The sequence below is a fragment of the Callorhinchus milii genome, unplaced genomic scaffold (assembly GCF_018977255.1).
Source record: "Callorhinchus milii isolate IMCB2004 unplaced genomic scaffold, IMCB_Cmil_1.0 Scaffold8, whole genome shotgun sequence".
NCBI classification, from domain to species: domain Eukaryota; kingdom Metazoa; phylum Chordata; class Chondrichthyes; order Chimaeriformes; family Callorhinchidae; genus Callorhinchus; species Callorhinchus milii.
Window position 1 is genome coordinate 583,503 of NW_024704749.1, and position 12,647 is coordinate 596,149.

Sequence of the window (12,647 nt, forward strand, 5' to 3'; positions counted from 1 at the left end):
CTTAACTTAAAAGTTAACCCGTTCGCAACATCTATTATGATTCTAACATTATACAAAAAGTGTAAATTCTAACAGTCCCCACCTTGATACCGAATGAACATGAGGCATCACAAAATTACAAAAAAAATAATACAAAATCAGAAAAATACTACAAGGTTACACAACCTGATAGTACAAAAAGACAGATAATACAAAGTCAGAAAAATAGTACAAGGTCACACGACCTGGGAGGGAGGATGGTACTTCCAGGAGGCAAACTCTCTTAATGAGCTTTCTCTCGAGTTTCACAGCTCAGTCGTAACCAACAGGTTATTTCCAGCGACCACAGCCACAATTACTGTCGGTCCCGGTCCCTCTCCTTACCCAGAGGTAATAGAGGGTTTCCTTCCCTCAGATGGGACTAACTTAACACCTATAGGGGAATCACTAAAAACTAAACATTTATAAGTAACTAACTAAAACTTAACATAAACCTTCGTCAAGGCTTGATTGTACTTAATCTGTCCCACTTTCCTGAACGATCCTGCCGACTACGCCAAATTGTTGGAAAATAAAATCTTCTTTTTGAGTTCCAATCAAACACAACCACTGTTTGCAACCAGAGTAGTGTTTATTAAACTCCAGGATCCGTCCAAGTTCCCGATGGGCGTGGGCAAGTAAGCACAATCAATCAATTTACTAACAGAACAATACTACCGCGTAATTCCTCCTCGTGGTCGTCTACTTCTGCCTTCTAGGTGTCAGTCTTCCATCCACGGTAGGTGCTGTCCCGGGCGCGCGATCTTGGTCTGGCACGGTGTCTTAAGCTTGTGTCCATCCAATCATGGTGCGGACATTAGGTCACCAGCCAAAATCATGCTGGGTTCACGTGAACATCTCATGGGGTGTACGTGCCTCAGCACACAAACACACTGTCCTTGAGACAGTCCGTTATCTCGTGTACGTGCAGGGAGTTTCAGTCCAGCTGCCCACAACACACTTAACTTAAAAGTTAACCCGTTCGCAACATCTATTATGATTCTAACATTATACAAAAAGTGTAAATTCTAACAGTGACCCAAGCTAACACACAAACACCATGTGTCCATTGTACTGTGTTAGCGCAGATTTAAAACTAGACTAACACAGGAGTGATACCTGTTCCATTGAGAAACCGACTGACTGTATATATAAGTAACTGAAGAAGCGGCAATTGGCATTATTGTCCTCACACCAACTCATGCTTTAAATGTAATACTCCAGATTTTTGACTCAAGTTAAAATCCCGGATGGATTGAAAAACAGCACATTTAGTTAAAATACATAATTTAGGTAATGTTAAAGCTTAAATTAGCTAATATCTCTTGCATATAATTTCTTGTTTTATGGAAGCAACTATGGTGAATTAACACTGAAAGCTTTATGGCGTATTTTAGGTATATTGATATTAATTAGCACAACTAATGCTTATTTGCTATATTAAAACTATGTTTGATCATATGATGCAGCAGCAATCAGTTAGACTTTCTGAAAACACGTGTCACTTGGTAGGATAACAACTCCCTGTGTTATAAGTGATAGCGCTAACTAATCAGGGTGTGGGATGGTGTGGGGGGGGGGTTGAAGCTTCATGGGCAAGTTGTTTTTGACATAAGGATGATGACTTATGGGAATATATACTGTTGCTATATACTTTTTTGCCAGCATAAAAGTCCAGTCATTTTAATACAGTAAATTGTTCAAACTCTGTTAAGTCGTTCAGTATGTTGTATTTCTACGAATTTGTTTAATAATAATGGAAAATTACTGAACATTTGTACTGCTGTATCTTTAAGTGAAGCTTTCCTAATGTAAAGAGTAATTTGTTTACTTGCTGAAAATAAATAGGTTTTGTCTTTTATCAACTGTCCTTGCTCTGTCTGGTATAGTTACATGAGAGAACAGGTAGCCTGTGTTATGTTCTAAGTAAGTCACAGAAATGGTGCCTGTATGTGATAATTCGGTGGCCTTGCAGAACGTTCAAATGAGATGGTCATTGTTAGGCAAGAAGTAAAAACAAGAAAAAGATATCTGTGAACCAAACCAGATGATTTTGAAGTTTATTCTTGTTTACTCCTGTGCGTAACCATGGATCACTAACTGACCGGAGGTTGGAACTGACCCAGGAAGAAAAGACGAAACTACTGAGAAGAAAACACCTGCTTTCTGTTTCCTGGATCGGTAATCCTATCTTTCTGCGTCATGCATACTGCTGTGTAAAGCTTATAAAGTTAGTTTACTTCCACCTATTTGTGTGAGCTTGAGTAGCTCGAGGTCCCAATCCACACACAGACTCACCATTTCCAAATCAACATTTTCATTTAAATGAAATACAAATAAATACAATTAAAATGTAGTGACAATGTGAGTCAACAACAGGCCCAAGTTAACCGAGTGGAGGGGCCAAGCAGAAGAGTGGGGTAGAAGAACACACAAGATAGGGAGGTGCTGGGGGTTGAAAGGATTTATATGTGAGCATGAGGAGCATGATATTGATCTGCTGTGAGACAGTGAAGTGTGACGTGGAATTTGGATGCAGACGACAGAGTTTTGAATTAGCTGGAGTTTATGGATGATGAAAGAACTGGCAAGACCAGTGAGGAATGTGTATGAAAAGACCAGTTAGCATGTAACAATGGCATTAATGAGGGTTTCAGAGGCATTAGAAACATAGAAACAGGACTAGGCCATTCAGCCCCTTGAGCCTGTTCTGCCATTCTATTAGATCATGGCCTGATCTGTACCTCAACTCCAAATATCCACCCTTGATCAGTATCCCTTGATACCCCGACCTAACAAATAGCTTGAAAATGTGAATGGATCCAGCATCCACCGAGTTTTGGTGGGAGAGATTTCCAGATTTCCACTCCCCTTTGGGTGAAAAATTGCTTCCTGATTTGGTGTGAGATGAGGGCAGAGGCTCGCATATCGTTTACATGGAAGGTGTATAAAGTGACCAAGGTGAAGAAAAGTGCTCTTGGGAAGGACTGAATGTGAGGAAGTCTCAAATTGCTTTACAGAACTCCGAGCAGGAAATGGCCAAAAATGTTTTTTGATGGTTTTGAAAGCTGAGAGGCCGGGAGTAAGGCAGAGGAATTTAGAAAGAGATATCCAGGATTGGGTAGAGGAGTTTACAGTAGATCATAAAGATAGAACCATAGAACTTTTCAGCACTGTAAAAGGCTGCGTTGGCTCTATTGGCTCCTTGAAAAAAACATTCCATTTACCAATTATTCCCCCCAAAGCCCTGCAAATAACTCTTTATTTAGATTACCAAATAATAATCCTTGCATTTCACAAGATCAGAAATTTGGTGTGGATGAAGAAGGCCCTTCAGCCTAATCGATCTTATCTGATGCTTCCCACTTACCTAATTCTGGAAAATATTAGACACAGGTTGGCAAGAGCTAAGGTTTGGGGACCCCAGAGTGTGCACTGGGGTAACCGCTGGAGTCTAACCAGCTAAAACCGCATACCAACCCTCATACATACCTTGATTACAACCAAGCTCGACTATGCCAACTCCCCGCTTGTCGGCCTTCCCAACTCTTCCCTCCACAAGCTGCAGATCATCTAAATAACTAGATAATTATTTGGAGAGGACAAGTTTGCAGGGCTATGGGAAGAGAGCGGGGGAGTGGGATTGAATTGGAAGCTCTTTTAAAAGAGCCGACACAGATACGATGGACCAAATGGCCTCCTTCTGTGCTGTATAATTTTATGATTCTATGAATTCTTCCTTTATGGCTATTAAGCAGGAGAGTAAGTCACTGAGCTTTATGTCCAGTATAAGTCTTACCAATGAGAATGAGCAATCGCTGTTTGTCTTAGTCACAGGAGACTGCAACTCACTGTCTGAGGCTTCCGCCACTTTGATTAAAAAATTTGCAAAGGAAAACCATAAGTATTGTGCAAGCTCCTGTCCTCTTCTGCACCAAGCTCCATGGCCCCCATTACACCCACCGTCACCCGGCTCCACTGGCTCCCCATCCCTCAGAGGATCGAGTTCAAAATACTCGTCCTCACCTTCAAGGCCCGCTCCGACCTGCTATCAACCTGCTACCCTTATCAACCTGTTCACTTCCTCCGCTCACCAGCCTCCCACCTGCTCCATGTCCCCCGCCTGGCCCACCCCAGCATTGGCGGTCAGGCCTTTAGCCTGTCTGCCCACCCTCTGGAACTCCATCCCACATTCCCTTTGTCTAGTTCCCTCCCTTGCTTCGTTCAAGGCACGCCTCAAGACCCTCCTTTGGCTGTACCGTCAGTCACACTCAGACCCTCTCTGCCCTCGTGTCCTAATCCCTGACCATTCGGACGTTCTCCAGAGGTGAAAGGCGCTTTACAAGTATAATTTTGCATTGTACTGCATCTCTCCAGGACCTGCAACTCATAACTGCACCAAACTGTTGTTTAAATAAATCTCGAGCCTGGCCTCAACCATCTTTGCTGGCAATCTTTTCCAGTCATTGATTACCCACTGTGTAAACAAATCTCCCCGATATCTGTCTTTAAATTTCTTTTACAACCCTAAACCTATGTCCTCTTGTCCGACTGCCTTGATACATCCTTAAGTATTGATCTGGGTTTACTTTTTCAAACCCAATTGAAATTATATTCTGTATGACGGTCCCTTGGAGTCATCTTCTCCCCCACAAAATATTCAGTCAATTCATTTTCCAGTATATTCTGTGAAGCGCTTTGAGACGTCTTATAGTAATCCTATAATAATCCTATAATAATCCTTGCATTTGATACAACTCTTAAGGCGCTGTATCAAATGCAAGGATTATTATAGGATTATTATAAGATTGAGACGTGAGCAAGTGAGCGGCGAGGTCAGGGTGGCAAGAGCAGAGACAACGATTAGCGATGGGCGTGGGGGCCGACACTGCGGGTGAGGGGCCGAGATGTAGGGGTTCCACGGGAGCAGGTTCCAGGCTAACTACTCCTTTTGAACTACTTCTATTTCCGTGTGCCAGTTTCCAACTCAGGTTAAGTATAGTTTTATTTTTTCTTTATCTGATTTCATTCCTGTCCTCTCTCATTTCTCTCTCTCTCTCTCAAATCCTCTCTGAATTATTTACCAGGTCTGGCAACCGCTGTGTCCACCTCCGCCACATGGCCCGCCTCCGTCTGTGCCTCACAACCAATGCGGCTGAAACCCTTATCCATGCCTTCGTCACTTCCCGGCTGAACTATTCCAATGCTGTCCTCGCTGGTCTTCCCACTCCACAATACATCAAATACAATTCATTCAGGATTCCGCTGCCCCGATACTCATCCACACAAAACTCTGTACCCCGACACACCAGTCCTTGCCAAGCTACCGGATGTGATTGAAAAGGTCACTTGTTGTACATGGTGCCTACAGTACAATGAGGTAACGACTTGGGATGTTGTAGAAAGTATCTGTCAGGATGGCCAAGTGGTCTAAGGCACCAGACTCAAGGAGTGCAATCCTTGCCTTGCGATGGCTGGGGATTTCTGGTCCCTTTCTAGGGGCGTGAGTTTGAATCCCACTTCTGACATGAAGATTTTTATCCCTGAGTTGCCAGGGTTGTTTATATTGTGGGTGAGAGGATGGCAGGAGCATCGCTCTAAGTGTCGAGATTTACATTAAAGATAAGAGACTGCAAAGTAATCAGAATGGCTGAGTGGGGCTAAGGCAGCATTGTCGAGCCTAGATTTGTACTGAGCCACACAGGTGGTTCATGAACAACAGTGTAAGCCACACAGGTCGCTTTAAGGCTTGTACAGTTGCACTTGCAAGTTGCTAGAATTTAACTAACACTTGCATTTTCATATCTACAACAAAATAATCCTTACTTTTGAGACAGCGCCTTATCACATCCTCGAGATGTCTCAAAATGCTTCACAGAATATACTGTAAAGTGAATTGACTGTATATTTTGTGGGCGAAATGCAGCAGCAAATTTCACACAGCAGCATCCCCACAAACAGTCGTGAATTGAGTGATCAAATTGTTTTTAAGGAATTTTTACCCCAGGAAAAGGGATGTCAATCGACTAGTGATCAGATTCCTGCTTACTCTGGTAAACAAAAGTATGTGAAGTATGGAAACTTGCCCAACGTTTCACCCTTCCGGGAATTGAAGCCAGGTCTTTCACTTGCGAGGTGAGTACTCCAACCACTGAGCTACAAGACTCCATACTGAGCTACCTAAGAGAGTAGAGACATCATGAGGTGCAAGTTACAATAAACCCCAGATATCTTGTCACTCCAAGGGAAAGGGGTTCAGCAACGAGGTATCCAGAGTGGCAATTCACACACGATTCCTCCAGGGCCTCTGCCTCGCTCCTCAGGGCGGTATCCCTTGTTGGTGGCCAATTCAGCAGAGTTCATGGAGTTAAGAATCGGAACTGACTGTACACACAGAGAAAGAACTTTAGAACCTTGAGCAGAGAGCCCAGCAGCGTGAGGAGGGAACGGACTGATGTGGAACAGAGTGAGAATTCTGTTAAGGAATTTGGTAAGAGTGGGAATTCTTCAGCAAACGATATACCAAAGAGCAAGAGAACTCTTTCATTCAGCAGAAGCGTGGGAAATCTTTCTTGAGGTAAAGGCAATCTTATATGTAAGCAGGCAAACAAGATTAAGCAGTTAATCATAGGCCAGGTGTTGGGGGTTAGTGAGGCACAACAGAGTAAGAACTCTGTTAAGGAATTTGGTGATAGTGGAAATTCAGTGCAGAGGGGAAAAAAGGTGCATAATTATAAAATATATAAATTTATATTACAATAATATAAAACATGTCTGGGAATATGGCAGCACAGCTGAGACCAGTTGCCTGTGGGAACTCCTGGATGCTTTGTGTGCCCTGGACAAACACACAAACCAGTTCTCTGTACTGAATACCAGTCAGGGTGATGACACCCCTAGGGTGGGGAATCAAAAGCAAATGGATGCACAGGGGGACACAGGGAAGAGTGTCAATGTGTTAGAAAATCCAAATACGAGACACATGATCAAATGGATTATATTGGTTCTTTTAATACTCAGAATCCCAATAGGTTAATACACTCAGCCAATTGCCTGCTACTCACACATATAAGGTTATATTAGATTATATGCTTGTATACAAATAATCAAACCATACTACCAAGTTCTAGTTGGTTGTTTCAGGTTTTCCAGCTTTCAATCTTCCGTCTAAAGCAAAGCACTCTCGAATCTTATAGCTTTCAATCTTCTGTCTTAAGCAAAGCGGTTCCAAGTCTTCCAGCTTTCAATCTTCTACCTGGCCTGCAGACTGCTGCGGTCTTCCTTCTTCTTTTCCAAAGTGTTTCAATGGGATCTTTTATGCCCCCTTTCATCCAATCATTTGTCAAACCTTGAGCCATATAACCAGGTCACCAAGGTCTCAAAAACATCTCAGGATGTGTAATGCAGGGCCCCACATCTTGTTTTTGTAACCCCCCCCGGTGTTATCCTATCTTGACCACCCCTTTGTTCTGCTTCTTTACTCTACCTCCTTATCTTTATTATCCATCTGTCTCACATAGTTCCGTCTATCGATTCTGCCTCTTCAATCTTAAGTGCAGCTAGGTTTCCAAATTAACTGTTCCTTTCCTCTTAGTCTATAGTTCCAACTTTCCTGCTCTTTATTTCAACATATCATTTTGTACTGCGAATCTCAACAAATGCAATTGTCGTTGGGGACACAATGGTGAAAGGAGCAAACAGGCGCTTCTGAAACCAAAGACGTGACTCTCGCATGGTCTGTTGTCTCCCTGGTGCCAGGGTTGAAGACATCACAAAACAGGTACAAAGCATTCTACAGGGGGAAGGGGAACATCCAGAATTCATGGTCCATGTTGGGATCCATGATGTAGGGAAACAAAGGGCTGAGATCCTACAGGGAGAGTATCAGAAGCCAGGGAAAAAGCTAAAGAGTAGGACCTCAAAGGTGGTGATCTCTTGATTACTCCCAGTGCCTCATGCAAGTGACTATCAAAACAGCAGAATCAAACACATGAATATATGGCTGGAGAAATGGTGCAGAAAGGAGGGCTTCAAGTTCTTGGATCATTAGGACCAGTTCTGGGGCAGGTGGGACCTGTACAAGGTGGATGGGTTATACCTGAACAGGGCTGGGACCAATGTCCTCACAGGGAGGTTAACTAGTGCTGTGGGGAAGGGTCTAAACTAATTTTGAGGGGGGAAGGGAATCAGGATGTAGCATTAGAGAGGACATACAAGTTACATAGAGGGCTGGGAGAGACAAATAGCAATGTGATCAGGAGTAATCCAGAAAAAGGAGGGATTAGATGGGGGAGAAATTCAGAGCAGACTCAGTCGGTCTTGGATTGTATGTGCGTAAATGCACGGAGTGTGACAGATAATATTGGTGAGCTGCGGCTCAAGTTGCCACATGGGGTTATGATGTGGTGGCAATAACAGAGACCTGGCTCAAACAAGAGCAGGAATGGGAGCTGAATATTCCTGGCTACAATGGATTCGGGAGGGATAGGGAGGGGGAAAAAAGAGATTGGGGAGGTGGTGCCAATATTGATTAAAGACACAGCTACAGTCCTGGAAAGGGACAATGTGCAAAAACAGAATCTATTTCTTTAGAATTAAGGAGCAAAAAAGGAGCTGTCACTCTGTTAGGTGTATACTACAGACCACCAAATAGTGGGAAGGAGATAGACGAGCAAATCTGCAGCAGATTTCCGATAGATGCAAAACCAACAGAGTAGTGATAATGGGGTACTTCAATTATCCTAACATAGACTGGCAAAATAACAGTGTAAAAGGCAAGGAGGGGGAAGGATTCCTGAAATGTGTGCAGGATAACTTTCTGGATCAGTACGTTTCCAGCCCAACGAGGAAGGAAGCAGTGCTGGATCTAGTTCTGGGGAATGAAGTGGGGCAAGTTTCAGTCAGAGAGCATCTGGACACCAGTGATCACAACATCATTAGGTTTCGAGTACTTATGGAAAGGGACGAGGAACAATCAAAGGTGAAGATACTCAACTGGAAGAGGCTAATTTCAGTGAGTTTAAAAGGAAGCCAAGGTGGACTCGAAAGAAAGATTGGCAGGTAAAGCAGCTAACAAGCAATGGGAAGCCTTCAAGGAGGAGATAGTTCGGGGACAGAACAAATACATTCCCACAAAGCGCAAAGGAGGGCATCCAAACCTCCCTGGATGAACAAGGAAATTGGGATTAAAATAAAACAGAAAAAAGAGACTTATGATAAATGTCAGGTCCAAAATACAGAAGATAATCAATTAGAATATAGAAAGTACAGAAGAGAACTGAAAAAGGAAATAAGAGGGGCAAAGAGATTGTATGGGAAAAGATTAGGGAGTAACATAAAAGGGAACCCTAAGGTATTTTATAAGCAGATACAGAATAAAAGGTTAGTCAAAGGTCGGGTGGGTCCAATAAGGGACCAAAGAGGAAATCTTCCTGTGGAGGCAGAGGGCGTGGCTGATGTACTGAATAAGTACTTTGCATGTGTCTTCACAAAACAAAGTGGACGCAGCCAAGGTCACAGTATCGGAGGAGAGGGTAGAGAAATTGAATATGAATAAAGCGAGAAGAGGTACTAAAAAGGCTGTCGGTGCTCAAGGTAGATGAGTCACCCGGTCCGGACGGGATGCATCCCAGGTTACTGAGGGAAGTCAGGGTGGAAATAATGGAAGCTTTGCCCGCAATGAAAGGCTGGTGGAAGCTGATTTAATAACAGCTTTTAAGAGAGAAGTAGCTAATTATTTGAGGAGGACAAGTTTGCAGGGCTATGGGGGGAGAGCGGGGGAGTGGGGCTGATCAGGGCTATGGGGGGAGAGCGGGGGAGTGGGGTTGATTTGGAAGGTCTTTTCAAAGAGCGGCACAGACACAATGGGCCAAATGGCTCCTTCTGCGCTGTATAATTCTATGATTCTAATAACACTCAGAAATGTCATATTTTACTGATTGCCCTGTTTTTTTTTACAACAACGTGCCTTTATATAGCACCCCTCATGCAGGGTCCCTCCCCAGATCACTTGCCAGTGGCAGAGCACAACGCCAAGCCAGGGCAGCGGCCTGGAGATGGTCATGGAGTGTGAGCACAGGCCTCGGCCCCTCACCCTCACCCCAGGGCCCTCACCCCAGGCCCCTCACTGCAGGGCTAGAGTTGACCAAACACTGCCATGTATTTGAGGGTATGTCTTATTAGTTTATTTTATACTCGTTTAAATACACAGACAACAGTTTGTGGGAATTGTGGGTTTAATATACAAATCTACATCATTGTTTTGTAATGAAAAAACATGTAGCAATTGAGTATACTGGTTTAGTATGATTGGACAAGCATTACTTTAGATATCTATTTCAATTGAAAAGCCTGACGAGAGAAATAATATTAATCCTTACATTTGATTTAGTGCCTAATCACGTTTTCAAAATGTCTCAAAATGCTTCACAGAATATATTGTAAAGTGAATTGACTATAGTCTGTGGGCGAAACGCGGCAGCCATTTGCGAACAAAGGTGTCCCACAAACAGTCGTAGATTGAGTGACCAAACTATTTTTTTTCAAGGAATTATTACACCCGGAAAAGCAATCTGTCAATTGATTAACAACTGCGTTCCTACTTACTGCTGGGCAGACAGAGGCGTGTGGAGCAAGGAAACTTGCCAAAAGTTTTGCCCTGCCAGGAATCAAACTCTCACTGTTTACCACATACACATAACACGTTTAAATAGCCACGCACACGTCTCTGTAAGCATATTGTCAGCTGGAAGTATCGGAGAAACATGCTTTCGGCTGAGGTGGCTGTAAGCCACATCAAAATCCATTCATAAGCCACGTGTGGCTCATGGCTCCATGACAACATTGGTCTAAGTCCATTGGGTGGTGGGGGTCCAACCTGTTGGCTGCCGAGGGGTGGATTCCCTATTAAGAAACAATCTGCAGGCCCCACAAGCAATATGTTTTGTTTACATTCTATAAACATAACATTTAAACAGCACCTGTTTCACATTGGAAGGACGTCTCAAAGCACTCGACACTGCCGAATGGGCACCCGAGCTGGGCGTGGGGGGCCGAGGGAGGTGGGATGGGGAGGGGAAAACAGTTAGGTCTTGACGTGCCTTGAAAGAAGGGAGGGACCGTGCCCTCCGTGCCTTCAGCTCTCCTCTCAACTCTCTACCCCCTCCTCGCTCCATCCCTTCCCTCCCCTCACCCTGACCATTTCCCCCCAGCTCGAGTCCTGACCCAACTGTCCAGCGCAAGGACCCAAGGGATGTCCTCCCGACGTGAAAGACGCTCTATAAACAAAATCTTGTTGTTGTTGTTCTTGGAGCAGAGAAGGTTAAGGGGAGATTTAATGGAGGTGTTCAATATTATAAGGGGATCTGATAGAGTTAACAGGAAGAAACTGTTTCCAATGGCGTGTTGTTCGGTAACCAGAGGACACAGATTTAAGATAGTTGTCAAAAGAACCAGAGGGGAGATAAGGAGAACTTTCTTCACACACAGTTCAGAACTGGACTGCACTGCCTGAAAGGGTGGTGGAAGCAAATTCGATAACAACTTTCAAGCGAGAAGTGGATAGATATTTGGGGAGGACACATTTGCAAGACCATGGGGAGAGAGAGGAGGAGTGGGATTAATTCTGATAGCTCTTTCAAAGAGCCGGCACAGGAACAATAGGCCGAATGGCTTCCTTCTATGCTGTATAATTCTATGATTCTATGAATTCCAGCTCCTCCTGCGCCGCCATTGGTGAAAGGCTCCTTTGCACTGCACAAACTACTCCCACCTCTCCAAGACTCCTCACTCAATCAGATACTAATATTAACTGTAGGACAAAGCACACTGATGGAGATGCCAGGTGCTGCATTCAATCTGTGGACTGGGACTGAATAAAGTGTTTGGAAACATTATTGCATCTGGACGCATGGTGAACAATTCAAGAGAACCTGGACTATCCAACCAGCAGGGACATGAGAAGCTGGATGGGAATACGAGAGTCTATTTCCATCACAACATGAGGCAACAGCTTTGAGCAATAACAGTTATAACAAGACAACTCAGAATAGATCCACTGACTGGACTGAGCACAGTGGGTGCAGAGAGAAGGTAGAAGGAAGAATTGGGAAGACCAGGCTTGGTGAATGGTAGCACGGAATCACAACATACGAATACAGATCTTCTAAATTGTGACACAAATAGAGGACAGGCAGCTCTATTTGGTCAGAATTCCGGCAGCAGGGGCAGCCCTACAGTTAGGCCTGGAGGAGAAATGGGCAGATCCCTGGAAGATCAATTTCACTCCACAATTGCGACAAACACTTTGATCAGTCCTGATGGAATGGAGGAAAGCCAGCCTGAACTTACTTCTAAGCCGAGCAACAGAGTTGTCCTGCCACCATCTGACACACAGCGCAGTTAAAAGGCAAGCCACAAGTTAAAGAACATTTGTGCGTTTTGTAAACAGAACAGGGAATCAGAACACATCTACAATTCTCACGCTCTGAAAGACAACGAGGGAAAGATTATATGCCCAGTTCTGAGGAGGTATACCTGCCCATTGTGTAATGCGAGTGGGGATAGAGCCCACACCAAGCGCTTCTGCCACCTGCTTGTCAGTCACCCAATCCTTTGATTTTTATGCCTGT

General features: G+C 44.0%; 1 protein-coding gene and 1 non-coding gene across 2 annotated transcripts in view; one reads left to right on the forward strand and one right to left on the reverse strand.

Moving 5' to 3' along the window:
- LOC103191073 overlaps positions 1-12,647 on the reverse strand; it is a 35,082-nt gene that overhangs the window by 6,028 nt on the left and 16,407 nt on the right. The gene's annotated exons all lie outside the window — the stretch shown is intronic.
- Positions 5,430-5,546, forward strand: trnal-caa. Its single transcript has 2 exons — positions 5,430-5,467; positions 5,501-5,546. It is a non-coding gene; the product is annotated as a tRNA-Leu (tRNA).